Here is a 15,488-nt window from a genome sequence, read left to right as displayed (position 1 = left end):
AAGTGGTTTTTCAACACTAACACAAGTGCGAAAAGTGGTTTTTCAACACTAACACAAGTGCGAAAAGTGGTTTTTCAACACTATCACAAATGCAAAAAGTGTTTTTTCCACACTAATACAAGTGCAAAAGTGGTTTCCTGCACCAACACAAGTGCGAAAAGTGGTTTTTCAACACTAACACGAGTGCGAAAAGTGGTTTTTCAACACTAACACAAGTGCGAAAAGTGGTTTTTCCACACTAATACAAGTGCAAAAGTGGTTTCCTGCACCAACATAAGTGCGAAAAGTGGTTTTTCAACACTAACACGAGTGCGAAAAGTGGTTTTACAACACTAACACAGGTGCGAAAAGTGGTTTTTCAACACTATCACAAGTGCAAAAAGTGTTTTTTCCACACTAATACAAGTGCCAAAGTGGTTTCCTGCACCAACACAAGTGCAAAAAGTGGTTTTTCAACACTAACACAAGTGCGAAAAGTGGTTTTTCAACACTAACACAAGTGCGAAAAGTGGTTTTTCAACACTAACACAAGTGCGAAAAGTGGTTTTTCCACACTAATACAAGTGCAAAAGTGGTTTCCTGCACCAACACAAGTGCGAAAAGTGGTTTTTCAACACTAACACAAGTGCGAAAAGTGGTTTTTCAACACTAACACAAGTGCGAAAAGTGGTTTTTCCACGCTAATACAAGTGCAAAAGTGGTTTCCTGCACCAACACAAGTGCGAAAAGTGGTTTTTCAACACTAACACAAGTGCGAAAAGTGGTTTTTCAACACTAACACAAGTGCGAAAAGTGGTTTTTCCACACTAATACAAGTGCAAAAGTGGTTTCCTGCACCAACACAAGTGCGAAAAGTGGTTTTTCAACACTAACACAAGTGCGAAAAGTGGTTTTTCAACACTATCACAAGTGCAAAAAGTGTTTTTTCCACACTAATACAAGTGCAAAAGTGGTTTCCTGCACCAACACAAGTGCGAAAAGTGGTTTTTCAACACTAACACAAGTGCGAAAAGTGGTTTTTCAACACTAACACAAGTGCGAAAAGTGGTTTTTCAACACTAACACAAGTGTGAAAAGTGGTTTTTCCACACTAATACAAGTGCAAAAGTGGTTTCCTGCACCAACACAAGTGCGAAAAGTGGTTTTTCAACACTAACACAAGTGCGAAAAGTGGTTTTTCAACACTATCACAAGTGCAAAAAGTGTTTTTTCCACACTAATACAAGTGCAAAAGTGGTTTCCTGCACCAACACAAGTGCGAAAAGTGGTTTTTCAACACTAACACAAGTGCGAAAAGTGGTTTTTCAACACTAACACAAGTGCGAAAAGTGGTTTTTCAACACTAACACAAGTGCGAAAAGTGGTTTTTCAACACTAACACAAGTGCGAAAAGTGGTTTTACAACACTAACACAGGTGCGAAAAGTGGTTTTTCAACACTATCACAAGTGCAAAAAGTGTTTTTTCCACACTAATACAAGTGCCAAAGTGGTTTCCTGCACCAACACAAGTGCAAAAAGTGGTTTTTCAACACTAACACAAGTGCGAAAAGTGGTTTTTCAACACTAACACAAGTGCGAAAAGTGGTTTTTCAACACTAACACAAGTGCGAAAAGTGGTTTTTCCACAATAATACAAGTGCAAAAGTGGTTTCCTGCACCAACACAAGTGCGAAAAGTGGTTTTTCAACACTAACACAAGTGCGAAAAGTGGTTTTTCAACACTAACACAAGTGCGAAAAGTGGTTTTTCCACGCTAATACAAGTGCAAAAGTGGTTTCCTGCACCAACACAAGTGCGAAAAGTGGTTTTTCAACACTAACACAAGTGCGAAAAGTGGTTTTTCAACACTAACACAAGTGCGAAAAGTGGTTTTTCCACACTAATACAAGTGCAAAAGTGGTTTCCTGCACCAACACAAGTGCGAAAAGTAGTTTTTCAACACTAACACAAGTGCGAAAAGTGGTTTTTCAACACTATCACAAGTGCAAAAAGTGTTTTTTCCACACTAATACAAGTGCAAAAGTGGTTTCCTGCACCAACACAAGTGCGAAAAGTGGTTTTTCAACACTAACACAAGTGCGAAAAGTGGTTTTTCAACACTAACACAAGTGCAAAAAGTGGTTTTTCAACACTAACACAAGTGCGAAAAGTGGTTTTTCCACACTAATACAAGTGCAAAAGTGGTTTCCTGCACCAACACAAGTGCGAAAAGTGGTTTTTCAACACTAACACAAGTGCGAAAAGTGGTTTTTCAACACTATCACAAGTGCAAAAAGTGTTTTTTCCACACTATTACAAGTGCAAAAGTGGTTTCCTGCACCAACACAAGTGCGAAAAGTGGTTTTTCAACACTAACACAAGTGCGAAAAGTGGTTTTTCAACACTAACACAAGTGCGAAAAGTGGTTTTTCAACACTAACACAAGTGCGAAAAGTGGTTTTTCCACACTAATACAAGTGCAAAAGTGGTTTCCTGCACCAACACAAGTGCGAAAAGTGGTTTTTCAACACTAACACAAGTGCGAAAAGTGGATTTTCAACACTAACACAAGTGCGAAAAGTGGTTTTTCAACACTATCACAAGTGCAAAAAGTGTTTTTTCCACACAAATACAAGTGCGAAAAGTGGTTTTTCAACACTATCACAAGTGCAAAAAGTGTTTTTCCACACAAATACAAGTGCAAAAGTGGTTTCCTGCACCAACACAACTGCGAAAAGTGGTTTTTCAACACTAACACAAGTGCGAAAAGTGTTTTTTCAACACTAACACAAGTGCAAAAAGTGGTTTTTCAACACTAATATAAGTGCAAAAGTGGTTTCCTGCACCAACACAAGTGCGAAAAGTGGTTTTTCAACTCTATCACAAGTGCGAAAAGTGGTTTTTCAACACTAACACAAGTGCGAAAAGTGGTTTTTCCACACTAACACAAGTGCGAAAAGTGGTTTTTCAACACTAACACAAGTGCGAAAAGTGGTTTTTCAACACTATCACAAGTGCAAAAAGTGTTTTTTCCACACTAATACAAGTGCAAAAGTGGTTTCCTGCACCAACACAAGTGCGAAAAGTGGTTTTTCAACACTAACACGAGTGCGAAAAGTGGTTTTTCAACACTAACACAAGTGCGAAAAGTGGTTTTTCCACACTAATACAAGTGCAAAAGTGGTTTCCTGCACCAACATAAGTGCGAAAAGTGGTTTTTCAACACTAACACGAGTGCGAAAAGTGGTTTTACAACACTAACACAGGTGCGAAAAGTGGTTTTTCAACACTATCACAAGTGCAAAAAGTGTTTTTTCCACACTAATACAAGTGCCAAAGTGGTTTCCTGCACCAACACAAGTGCAAAAAGTGGTTTTTCAACACTAACACAAGTGCGAAAAGTGGTTTTTCAACACTAACACAAGTGCGAAAAGTGGTTTTTCAACACTATCACAAGTGCAAAAAGTGTTTTTTCCACACTAATACAAGTGCAAAAGTGGTTTCCTGCACCAACACAAGTGCGAAAAGTGGTTTTTCAACACTAACACGAGTGCGAAAAGTGGTTTTTCAACACTAACACAAGTGCGAAAAGTGGTTTTTCCACACTAATACAAGTGCAAAAGTGGTTTCCTGCACCAACATAAGTGCGAAAAGTGGTTTTTCAACACTAACACGAGTGCGAAAAGTGGTTTTACAACACTAACACAGGTGCGAAAAGTGGTTTTTCAACACTATCACAAGTGCAAAAAGTGTTTTTTCCACACTAATACAAGTGCCAAAGTGGTTTCCTGCACCAACACAAGTGCAAAAAGTGGTTTTTCAACACTAACACAAGTGCGAAAAGTGGTTTTTCAACACTAACACAAGTGCGAAAAGTGGTTTTTCAACACTAACACAAGTGCGAAAAGTGGTTTTTCCACACTAATACAAGTGCAAAAGTGGTTTCCTGCACCAACACAAGTGCGAAAAGTGGTTTTTCAACACTAACACAAGTGCGAAAAGTGGTTTTTCAACACTAACACAAGTGCGAAAAGTGTTTTTTCCACGCTAATACAAGTGCAAAAGTGGTTTCCTGCACCAACACAAGTGCGAAAAGTGGTTTTTCAACACTAACACAAGTGCGAAAAGTGGTTTTTCAACACTAACACAAGTGCGAAAAGTGGTTTTTCCACACTAATACAAGTGCAAAAGTGGTTTCCTGCACCAACACAAGTGCGAAAAGTGGTTTTTCAACACTAACACAAGTGCGAAAAGTGGTTTTTCAACACTATCACAAGTGCAAAAAGTGTTTTTTCCACACTAATACAAGTGCAAAAGTGGTTTCCTGCACCAACACAAGTGCGAAAAGTGGTTTTTCAACACTAACACAAGTGCGAAAAGTGGTTTTTCAACACTAACACAAGTGCGAAAAGTGGTTTTTCAACACTAACACAAGTGTGAAAAGTGGTTTTTCCACACTAATACAAGTGCAAAAGTGGTTTCCTGCACCAACACAAGTGCGAAAAGTGGTTTTTCAACACTAACACAAGTGCGAAAAGTGGTTTTTCAACACTATCACAAGTGCAAAAAGTGTTTTTTCCACACTAATACAAGTGCAAAAGTGGTTTCCTGCACCAACACAAGTGCGAAAAGTGGTTTTTCAACACTAACACAAGTGCGAAAAGTGGTTTTTCAACACTAACACAAGTGCGAAAAGTGGTTTTTCAACACTAACACAAGTGCGAAAAGTGGTTTTTCAACACTAACACAAGTGCGAAAAGTGGTTTTACAACACTAACACAGGTGCGAAAAGTGGTTTTTCAACACTATCACAAGTGCAAAAAGTGTTTTTTCCACACTAATACAAGTGCCAAAGTGGTTTCCTGCACCAACACAAGTGCAAAAAGTGGTTTTTCAACACTAACACAAGTGCGAAAAGTGGTTTTTCAACACTAACACAAGTGCGAAAAGTGGTTTTTCAACACTAACACAAGTGCGAAAAGTGGTTTTTCCACACTAATACAAGTGCAAAAGTGGTTTCCTGCACCAACACAAGTGCGAAAAGTGGTTTTTCAACACTAACACAAGTGCGAAAAGTGGTTTTTCAACACTAACACAAGTGCGAAAAGTGGTTTTTCCACGCTAATACAAGTGCAAAAGTGGTTTCCTGCACCAACACAAGTGCGAAAAGTGGTTTTTCAACACTAACACAAGTGCGAAAAGTGGTTTTTCAACACTAACACAAGTGCGAAAAGTGGTTTTTCCACACTAATACAAGTGCAAAAGTGGTTTCCTGCACCAACACAAGTGCGAAAAGTAGTTTTTCAACACTAACACAAGTGCGAAAAGTGGTTTTTCAACACTATCACAAGTGCAAAAAGTGTTTTTTCCACACTAATACAAATGCAAAAGTGGTTTCCTGCACCAACACAAGTGCGAAAAGTGGTTTTTCAACACTAACACAAGTGCGAAAATTGGTTTTTCAACACTAACACAAGTGCGAAAAGTGGTTTTTCAACACTAACACAAGTGCGAAAAGTGGTTTTTCCACACTAATACAAGTGCAAAAGTGGTTTCCTGCACCAACACAAGTGCGAAAAGTGGTTTTTCAACACTAACACAAGTGCGAAAAGTGGTTTTTCAACACTATCACAAGTGCAAAAAGTGTTTTTTCCACACTAATACAAGTGCAAAAGTGGTTTCCTGCACCAACACAAGTGCGAAAAGTGGTTTTTCAACACTAACACAAGTGCGAAAAGTGGTTTTTCAACACTAACACAAGTGCGAAAAGTGGTTTTTCAACACTAACACAAGTGCGAAAAGTGGTTTTTCCACACTAATACAAGTGCAAAAGTGGTTTCCTGCACCAACACAAGTGCGAAAAGTGGTTTTTCAACACTAACACAAGTGCGAAAAGTGGATTTTCAACACTAACACAAGTGCGAAAAGTGGTTTTTCAACACTATCACAAGTGCAAAAAGTGTTTTTTCCACACAAATACAAGTGCGAAAAGTGGTTTTTCAACACTATCACAAGTGCAAAAAGTGTTTTTCCACACAAATACAAGTGCAAAAGTGGTTTCCTGCACCAACACAACTGCGAAAAGTGGTTTTTCAACACTAACACAAGTGCGAAAAGTGGTTTTTCAACACTAACACAAGTGCAAAAAGTGGTTTTTCAACACTAATATAAGTGCAAAAGTGGTTTCCTGCACCAACACAAGTGCGAAAAGTGGTTTTTCAACTCTATCCCAAGTGCGAAAAGTGGTTTTTCAACACTAACACAAGTGCGAAAAGTGGTTTTTCCACACTAACACAAGTGCGAAAAGTGGTTTTTCAACACTAACACAAGTGCGAAAAGTGGTTTTTCAACACTATCACAAGTGCAAAAAGTGTTTTTTCCACACTAATACAAGTGCAAAAGTGGTTTCCTGCACCAACACAAGTGCGAAAAGTGGTTTTTCAACACTAACACGAGTGCGAAAAGTGGTTTTTCAACACTAACACAAGTGCGAAAAGTGGTTTTTCCACACTAATACAAGTGCAAAAGTGGTTTCCTGCACCAACATAAGTGCGAAAAGTGGTTTTTCAACACTAACACGAGTGCGAAAAGTTGTTTTACAACACTAACACAGGTGCGAAAAGTGGTTTTTCAACACTATCACAAGTGCAAAAAGTGTTTTTTCCACACTAATACAAGTGCCAAAGTGGTTTCCTGCACCAACACAAGTGCAAAAAGTGGTTTTTCAACACTAACACAAGTGCGAAAAGTGGTTTTTCAACACTAACACAAGTGCGAAAAGTGGTTTTTCAACACTAACACAAGTGCGAAAAGTGGGTTTTTCCACACTAATACAAGTGCAAAAGTGGTTTCCTGCACCAACACAAGTGCGAAAAGTGGTTTTTCAACACTAACACAAGTGCGAAAAGTGGTTTTTCAACACTAACACAAGTGCGAAAAGTGGTTTTTCCACGCTAATACAAGTGCAAAAGTGGTTTCCTGCACCAACACAAGTGCGAAAAGTGGTTTTTCAACACTAACACAAGTGCGAAAAGTGGTTTTTCAACACTAACACAAGTGCGAAAAGTGGTTTTTCCACACTAATACAAGTGCAAAAGTGGTTTCCTGCACCAACACAAGTGCGAAAAGTGGTTTTTCAACACTAACACAAGTGCGAAAAGTGGTTTTTCAACACTATCACAAGTGCAAAAAGTGTTTTTTCCACACTAATACAAGTGCAAAAGTGGTTTCCTGCACCAACACAAGTGCGAAAAGTGGTTTTTCAACACTAACACAAGTGCGAAAAGTGGTTTTTCAACACTAACACAAGTGCGAAAAGTGGTTTTTCAACACTAACACAAGTGCGAAAAGTGGTTTTCCACACTAATACAAGTGCAAAAGTGGTTTCCTGCACCAACACAAGTGCGAAAAGTGGTTTTTCAACACTAACACAAGTTCGAAAAGTGGTTTTTCAACACTATCACAAGTGCAAAAAGTGTTTTTTCCACACTAATACAAGTGCAAAAGTGGTTTCCTGCACCAACACAAGTGCGAAAAGTGGTTTTTCAACACTAACACAAGTGCGAAAAGTGGTTTTTCAACACTAACACAAGTGCGAAAAGTGGTTTTTCAACACTAACACAAGTGCGAAAAGTGGTTTTTCAACACTAACACAAGTGCGAAAAGTGGTTTTACAACACTAACACAGGTGCGAAAAGTGGTTTTTCAACACTATCACAAGTGCAAAAAGTGTTTTTTCCACACTAATACAAGTGCCAAAGTGGTTTCCTGCACCAACACAAGTGCAAAAAGTGGTTTTTCAACACTAACACAAGTGCGAAAAGTGGTTTTTCAACACTAACACAAGTGCGAAAAGTGGTTTTTCAACACTAACACAAGTGCGAAAAGTGGTTTTTCCACACTAATACAAGTGCAAAAGTGGTTTCCTGCACCAACACAAGTGCGAAAAGTGGTTTTTCAACACTAACACAAGTGCGAAAAGTGGTTTTTCAACACTAACACAAGTGCGAAAAGTGGTTTTTCCACGCTAATACAAGTGCAAAAGTGGTTTCCTGCACCAACACAAGTGCGAAAAGTGGTTTTTCAACACTAACACAAGTGCGAAAAGTGGTTTTTCAACACTAACACAAGTGCGAAAAGTGGTTTTTCCACACTAATACAAGTGCAAAAGTGGTTTCCTGCACCAACACAAGTGCGAAAAGTAGTTTTTCAACACTAACACAAGTGCGAAAAGTGGTTTTTCAACACTATCACAAGTGCAAAAAGTGTTTTTTCCACACTAATACAAGTGCAAAAGTGGTTTCCTGCACCAACACAAGTGCGAAAAGTGGTTTTTCAACACTAACACAAGTGCGAAAAGTGGTTTTTCAACACTAACACAAGTGCGAAAAGTGGTTTTTCAACACTAACACAAGTGCGAAAAGTGGTTTTTCCACACTAATACAAGTGCAAAAGTGGTTTCCTGCACCAACACAAGTGCGAAAAGTGGTTTTTCAACACTAACACAAGTGCGAAAAGTGGTTTTTCAACACTATCACAAGTGCAAAAAGTGTTTTTTCCACACTAATACAAGTGCAAAAGTGGTTTCCTGCACCAACACAAGTGCGAAAAGTGGTTTTTCAACACTAACACAAGTGCGAAAAGTGGTTTTTCAACACTAACACAAGTGCGAAAAGTGGTTTTTCAACACTAACACAAGTGCGAAAAGTGGTTTTTCCACACTAATACAAGTGCAAAAGTGGTTTCCTGCACCAACACAAGTGCGAAAAGTGGTTTTTCAACACTAACACAAGTGCGAAAAGTGGATTTTCAACACTAACACAAGTGCGAAAAGTGGTTTTTCAACACTATCACAAGTGCAAAAAGTGTTTTTTCCACACAAATACAACTGCGAAAAGTGGTTTTTCAACACTATCACAAGTGCAAAAAGTGTTTTTTCCACACAAATACAAGTGCAAAAGTGGTTTCCTGCACCAACACAACTGCGAAAAGTGGTTTTTCAACACTAACACAAGTGCGAAAAGTGGTTTTTCAACACTAACACAAGTGCAAAAAGTGGTTTTTCAACACTAATATAAGTGCAAAAGTGGTTTCCTGCACCAACACAAGTGCGAAAAGTGGTTTTTCAACTCTATCACAAGTGCGAAAAGTGGTTTTTCAACACTAACACAAGTGCGAAAAGTGGTTTTTCCACACTAATACAAGTGCAAAAGTGGTTTCCTGCACCAACACAAGTGCGAAAAGTGGTTTTTCAACACTAACACAAGTGCGAAAAGTTGTTTTTCAACACTATCACAAGTGCAAAAAGTGTTTTTTCCACACTAATACAAGTGCAAAAGTGGTTTCCTGCACCAACACAAGTGCGAAAAGTGGTTTTTCAACACTAACACAAGTGCGAAAAGTGGTTTTTCCACACTAATACAAGTGCAAAAGTGGTTTCCTGCACCAACACAAGTGCGAAAAGTGGTTTTTCAACACTAACACAAGTGCGAAAAGTGGTTTTTCAACACTATCACAAGTGCAAAAAGTGTTTTTTCCACACTAATACAAGTGCAAAAGTGGTTTCCTGCACCAACACAAGTGCGAAAAGTGGTTTTTCAACACTAACACGAGTGAGAAAAGTGGTTTTTCAACACTAACACAAGTGCGAAAAGTGGTTTTTCCACGCTAATACAAGTGCAAAAGTGGTTTCCTGCACCAACACAAGTGCGAAAAGTGGTTTTTCAACACTAACACAAGTGCGAAAAGTGGTTTTTCAACACTAACACAAGTGCGAAAAGTGGTTTTTCCACACTAATACAAGTGCAAAAGTGGTTTCCTGCACCAACACAAGTGCGAAAAGTGGTTTTTCAACACTAACACAAGTGCGAAAAGTGGTTTTTCAACACTAACACAAGTGCGAAAAGTGGTTTTTCCACGCTAATACAAGTGCAAAAGTGGTTTCCTGCACCAACACAAGTGCGAAAAGTGGTTTTTCAACACTAACACAAGTGCGAAAAGTGGTTTTTCAACACTAACACAAGTGCGAAAAGTGGTTTTTCCACACTAATACAAGTGCAAAAGTGGTTTCCTGCACCAACACAAGTGCGAAAAGTGGTTTTTCAACACTAACACAAGTGCGAAAAGTGGTTTTTCAACACTATCACAAGTGCAAAAAGTGTTTTTTCCACACTAATACAAGTGCAAAAGTGGTTTCCTGCACCAACACAAGTGCGAAAAGTGGTTTTTCAACACTAACACAAGTGCGAAAAGTGGTTTTTCAAACACTAACACAAGTGCGAAAAGTGGTTTTTCAACACTAACACAAGTGCGAAAAGTGGTTTTTTAACACTAACACAAGTGCGAAAAGTGGTTTTACAACACTAACACAGGTGCGAAAAGTGGTTTTTCAACACTATCACAAGTGCAAAAAGTGTTTTTTCCACACTAATACAAGTGCCAAAGTGGTTTCCTGCACCAACACAAGTGCAAAAAGTGGTTTTTCAACACTAACACAAGTGCGAAAAGTGGTTTTTCAACACTAACACAAGTGCGAAAAGTGGTTTTTCAACACTAACACAAGTGCGAAAAGTGGTTTTTCCACACTAATACAAGTGCAAAAGTGGTTTCCTGCACCAACACAAGTGCGAAAAGTGGTTTTTCAACACTAACACAAGTGCGAAAAGTGGTTTTTCAACACTAACACAAGTGCGAAAAGTGGTTTTTCCACGCTAATACAAGTGCAAAAGTGGTTTCCTGCACCAACACAAGTGCGAAAAGTGGTTTTTCAACACTAACACAAGTGCGAAAAGTGGTTTTTCAACACTAACACAAGTGCGAAAAGTGGTTTTTCCACACTAATACAAGTGCAAAAGTGGTTTCCTGCACCAACACAAGTGCGAAAAGTGGTTTTTCAACACTAACACAAGTGCGAAAAGTGGTTTTTCAACACTAACACAAGTGCGAAAAGTGGTTTTTCCACGCTAATACAAGTGCAAAAGTGGTTTCCTGCACCAACACAAGTGCGAAAAGTGGTTTTTCAACACTAACACAAGTGCGAAAAGTGGTTTTTCAACACTAACACAAGTGCGAAAAGTGGTTTTTCCACACTAATACAAGTGCAAAAGTGGTTTCCTGCACCAACACAAGTGCGAAAAGTGGTTTTTCAACACTAACACAAGTGCGAAAAGTGGTTTTTCAACACTATCACAAGTGCAAAAAGTGTTTTTTCCACACTAATACAAGTGCAAAAGTGGTTTCCTGCACCAACACAAGTGCGAAAAGTGGTTTTTCAACACTAACACAAGTGCGAAAAGTGGTTTTTCAACACTAACACAAGTGCGAAAAGTGGTTTTTCAACACTAACACAAGTGCGAAAAGTGGTTTTTTAACACTAACACAAGTGCGAAAAGTGGTTTTACAACACTAACACAGGTGCGAAAAGTGGTTTTTCAACACTATCACAAGTGCAAAAAGTGTTTTTTCCACACTAATACAAGTGCCAAAGTGGTTTCCTGCACCAACACAAGTGCAAAAAGTGGTTTTTCAACACTAACACAAGTGCGAAAAGTGGTTTTTCAACACTAACACAAGTGCGAAAAGTGGTTTTTCAACACTAACACAAGTGCGAAAAGTGGTTTTTCCACACTAATACAAGTGCAAAAGTGGTTTCCTGCACCAACACAAGTGCGAAAAGTGGTTTTTCAACACTAACACAAGTGCGAAAAGTGGTTTTTCAACACTAACACAAGTGCGAAAAGTGGTTTTTCCATGCTAATACAAGTGCAAAAGTGGTTTCCTGCACCAACACAAGTGCGAAAAGTGGTTTTTCAACACTAACACAAGTGCGAAAAGTGGTTTTTCAACACTAACACAAGTGCGAAAAGTGGTTTTTCCACACTAATACAAGTGCAAAAGTGGTTTCCTGCACCAACACAAGTGCGAAAAGTAGTTTTTCAACACTAACACAAGTGCGAAAAGTGGTTTTTCAACACTATCACAAGTGCAAAAAGTGTTTTTTCCACACTAATACAAGTGCAAAAGTGGTTTCCTGCACCAACACAAGTGCGAAAAGTGGTTTTTCAACACTAACACAAGTGCGAAAAGTGGTTTTTCAACACTAACACAAGTGCGAAAAGTGGTTTTTCAACACTAACACAAGTGCGAAAAGTGGTTTTTCCACACTAATACAAGTGCAAAAGTGGTTTCCTGCACCAACACAAGTGCGAAAAGTGGTTTTTCAACACTAACACAAGTGCGAAAAGTGGTTTTTCAACACTATCACAAGTGCAAAAAGTGTTTTTTCCACACTAATACAAGTGCAAAAGTGGTTTCCTGCACCAACACAAGTGCGAAAAGTGGTTTTTCAACACTAACACAAGTGCGAAAAGTGGTTTTTCAACACTAACACAAGTGCGAAAAGTGGTTTTTCAACACTAACACAAGTGCGAAAAGTGGTTTTTCCACACTAATACAAGTGCAAAAGTGGTTTCCTGCACCAACACAAGTGCGAAAAGTGGTTTTTCAACACTAACACAAGTGCGAAAAGTGGATTTTCAACACTAACACAAGTGCGAAAAGTGGTTTTTCAACACTATCACAAGTGCAAAAAGTGTTTTTTCCACACAAATACAAGTGCGAAAAGTGGTTTTTCAACACTATCACAAGTGCAAAAAGTGTTTTTTCCACACAAATACAAGTGCAAAAGTGGTTTCCTGCACCAACACAACTGCGAAAAGTGGTTTTTCAACACTAACACAAGTGCGAAAAGTGGTTTTTCAACACTAACACAAGTGCAAAAAGTGGTTTTTCAACACTAATATAAGTGCAAAAGTGGTTTCCTGCACCAACACAAGTGCGAAAAGTGGTTTTTCAACTCTATCACAAGTGCGAAAAGTGGTTTTTCAACACTAACACAAGTGCGAAAGGTGGTTTTTCCACACTAATACAAGTGCAAAAGTGGTTTCCTGCACCAACACAAGTGCGAAAAGTGGTTTTTCAACACTAACACAAGTGCGAAAAGTTGTTTTTCAACACTATCACAAGTGCAAAAAGTGTTTTTTCCACACTAATAGAAGTGCAAAAGTGGTTTCCTGCACCAACACAAGTGCGAAAAGTGGTTTTTCAACACTAACACAAGTGCGAAAAGTGGTTTTTCCACACTAATACAAGTGCAAAAGTGGTTTCCTGCACCAACACAAGTGCGAAAAGTGGTTTTTCAACACTAACACAAGTGCGAAAAGTGGTTTTTCAACACTATCACAAGTGCAAAAAGTGTTTTTTCCACACTAATACAAGTGCAAAAGTGGTTTCCTGCACCAACACAAGTGCGAAAAGTGGTTTTTCAACACTAACACGAGTGTGAAAAGTGGTTTTTCAACACTAACACAAGTGCGAAAAGTGGTTTTTCCACGCTAATACAAGTGCAAAAGTGGTTTCCTGCACCAACACAAGTGCGAAAAGTGGTTTTTCAACACTAACACAAGTGCGAAAAGTGGTTTTTCAACACTAACACAAGTGCGAAAAGTGGTTTTTCCACACTAATACAAGTGCAAAAGTGGTTTCCTGCACCAACACAAGTGCGAAAAGTGGTTTTTCAACACTAACACAAGTGCGAAAAGTGGTTTTTCAACACTAACACAAGTGCGAAAAGTGGTTTTTCCACGCTAATACAAGTGCAAAAGTGGTTTCCTGCACCAACACAAGTGCGAAAAGTGGTTTTTCAACACTAACACAAGTGCGAAAAGTGGTTTTTCAACACTAACACAAGTGCGAAAAGTGGTTTTTCCACACTAATACAAGTGCAAAAGTGGTTTCCTGCACCAACACAAGTGCGAAAAGTGGTTTTTCAACACTAACACAAGTGCGAAAAGTGGTTTTTCAACACTATCACAAGTGCAAAAAGTCTTTTTTCCACACTAATACAAGTGCAAAAGTGGTTTCCTGCACCAACACAAGTGCGAAAAGTGGTTTTTCAACACTAACACAAGTGCGAAAAGTGGTTTTTCAACACTAACACAAGTGCGAAAAGTGGTTTTTCAACACTAACACAAGTGCGAAAAGTGGTTTTTCCACACTAATACAAGTGCAAAAGTGGTTTCCTGCACCAACACAAGTGCGAAAAGTGGTTTTTCAACACTAACACAAGTGCGAAAAGTGGTTTTTCAACACTATCACAAGTGCAAAAAGTGTTTTTTCCACACTAATACAAGTGCAAAAGTGGTTTCCTGCACCAACACAAGTGCGAAAAGTGGTTTTTCAACACTAACACAAGTGCGAAAAGTGGTTTTTCAACACTAACACAAGTGCGAAAAGTGGTTTTTCAACACTAACACAAGTGCGAAAAGTGGTTTTTCAACACTAACACAAGTGCGAAAAGTGGTTTACAACACTAACACAGGTGCGAAAAGTGGTTTTTCAACACTATCACAAGTGCAAAAAGTGTTTTTTCCACACTAATACAAGTGCCAAAGTGGTTTCCTGCACCAACACAAGTGCAAAAAGTGGTTTTTCAACACTAACACAAGTGCGAAAAGTGGTTTTTCAACACTAACACAAGTGCGAAAAGTGGTTTTTCAACACTAACACAAGTGCGAAAAGTGGTTTTTCCACACTAATACAAGTGCAAAAGTGGTTTCCTGCACCAACACAAGTGCGAAAAGTGGTTTTTCAACACTAACACAAGTGCGAAAAGTGGTTTTTCAACACTAACACAAGTGCGAAAAGTGGTTTTTCCACGCTAATACAAGTGCAAAAGTGGTTTCCTGCACCAACACAAGTGCGAAAAGTGGTTTTTCAACACTAACACAAGTGCGAAAAGTGGTTTTTCAACACTAACACAAGTGCGAAAAGTGGTTTTTCCACACTAATACAAGTGCAAAAGTGGTTTCCTGCACCAACACAAGTGCGAAAAGTAGTTTTTCAACACTAACACAAGTGCGAAAAGTGGTTTTTCAACACTATCACAAGTGCAAAAAGTGTTTTTTCCACACTAATACAAGTGCAAAAGTGGTTTCCTGCACCAACACAAGTGCGAAAAGTGGTTTTTCAACACTAACACAAGTGCGAAAAGTGGTTTTTCAACACTAACACAAGTGCGAAAAGTGGTTTTTCAACACTAACACAAGTGCGAAAAGTGGTTTTTCCACACTAATACAAGTGCAAAAGTGGTTTCCTGCACCAACACAAGTGCGAAAAGTGGTTTTTCAACACTAACACAAGTGCGAAAAGTGGTTTTTCAACACTATCACAAGTGCAAAAAGTGTTTTTTCCACACTAATACAAGTGCAAAAGTGGTTTCCTGCACCAACACAAGTGCGAAAAGTGGTTTTTCAACACTAACACAAGTGCGAAAAGTGGTTTTTCAACACTAACACAAGTGCGAAAAGTGGTTTTTCAACACTAACACAAGTGCGAAAAGTTGTTTTTCCACACTAATACAAGTGCAAAAGTGGTTTCCTGCACCAACACAAGTGCGAAAAGTGGTTTTTCAACACTAACACAAGTGCGAAAAGTGGATTTTCAACACTAA

Source organism: Myxine glutinosa, chromosome 11 (genome assembly GCF_964187855.1).
Source record: "Myxine glutinosa chromosome 11, kmMyxGlut1.1, whole genome shotgun sequence".
NCBI classification, from domain to species: domain Eukaryota; kingdom Metazoa; phylum Chordata; class Myxini; order Myxiniformes; family Myxinidae; genus Myxine; species Myxine glutinosa.
This window is presented reverse-complemented; position numbering follows the sequence as displayed.